This window comes from Pseudorasbora parva, chromosome 18 (genome assembly GCF_024679245.1).
Source record: "Pseudorasbora parva isolate DD20220531a chromosome 18, ASM2467924v1, whole genome shotgun sequence".
Taxonomy (NCBI): Eukaryota; Metazoa; Chordata; class Actinopteri; order Cypriniformes; family Gobionidae; genus Pseudorasbora; species Pseudorasbora parva.
Window position 1 is genome coordinate 15289287 of NC_090189.1, and position 1839 is coordinate 15291125.

Genomic DNA, 1839 nt, shown 5'->3' on the forward strand with positions numbered 1-1839 from the left:
ATCTGAATTGGCAGGAAGCAATTCTAAGTGAAGCCCCGAGTAGACTTATGTTGTCCTCGATCACACCTTGCACACTGTTACCATGCTAACCTCCAGGCAGGCTTTTTATCATTGTGTGCAACTATCTCAATCCACCGGTTACAGTGACCGCACTTCGACCATTGGACCAGACTGGGCAATATATAATTTTGTGATTGCACAAATATTAGACATCCAACAGACAAGTACATTTTCAATTGTGACTTTCTGGCATATTTACAAAAATTAATAAAGTATCAAATTAAGTAAAATTTACGTCGTCTTGGAGCAAGGAAGCTGCGCATGCGTGGAAAGAACCGCGACCGCTGAGGGCTTCTCCGATCTGCACTGCACTAAAGTCTCGACCATGGTCTCGACAGGTAAGCAATAAACAGCATTATATAGTCGATTTTTAGATTTATTTTATTCAGTAAATGTATATTCATGCAATGGTTGTGCTGTCATTCCCAATTCTGTATATTTCAACTGCTGCAGTTTGTCAGTTGTATAATATGTGTGAATGGAAACAATGTCTATGAGAGCAAAAAAAACATGCACAGACAAATCCATATTAAACCCTGCGGCTCGTGACGACACTAACATGTCCTAAGACACGCCGCACCGGAAGTGATCTCTCACGCATGTCTCTACGCTAGATTGTGTACATTGACCTCAAGTGATCGTGCGCTGAAGGCTATTAGACTTCACATTCGACGTAATAAATGATATAAATATTGTTGGGTTTCTCATACAAACCAATTGTTTTGTGTCTTAGAACATCAATGTGTTGTCACAAGCCGGTTTGATATGGATTTCTCCGTGCATATTTTATTAACTCTTATGGATTTTGTTTCCATTCACATGCATTATATGACTGACAGACTGCAACGGTTGAAGCTAAAAATATTGTTTTGTGTTCAACTGAAGAAACAACATCGCCTATATCTTGGATGCCCTAGGGGTAAGCAGAAAAACATCACATTTAACCAAGCCACCAAATCAACTGTACCACGGAGTAGACTTCAGGACAACCATAAGTTGGTCTCTCACTTCTGTCTCTTGCAACAAGTTTACATCAAATGCACAAAGGACTGGATGCTAAATATTCTGAAATTAAGAAAAAAGACACTAAAAACAATAATCAGTAAACAGCAAATATTTTGATATTAATATTTGCATTCACAGTTTATAGCATTAGCTTAACTTGAAATCCCTCCACATCTTCAGCATTTTTGGAGCCCTGGTATGCTTTGAAAATTATAACCTTGAAACACATTAGCTGGTGAAACAAACATAGGCTTTAGGCACATTTTATTTCATTTCATAACCCTCACACAGTAAATTTCATACCAACTGATTAAAATGAAATGAGACTCTACAAGGTTCGAAATGCCACAAATGGTCCCTCTATTTGACTTCTGGGTGGATGGCGTTGCATGTTTTATGAGACCTGTCCAGCTGGGTGAGTTTGTTTACCTGTAATTTCCTCCTGCTGGTGTGGAACCTCTATTAAAACTCTTCTAAAGGTCAGAAAGAAAAGTCCAATCACTCCTAAAAAAAAAAAAAAAAAAAAAAAAAAAAATTACATCTATTACTTAAAGTTCATTTTTAGACTGTGTGAAACATAAGACAAAATCGGTTTCTAAAGGATTTCCGAAGAACCCTGCTATTACATACACCCTCATAGTCAGGTGTTTTAATCTCTGCTGTCATTATAGAATTGCATCACACTTTATTTTTAAGGAGTAAATTTACTGATTAATAATATTGATTCTAATCAATATTATTAACTTGGAGCTGTTTATTTATAGCCACCTGCAT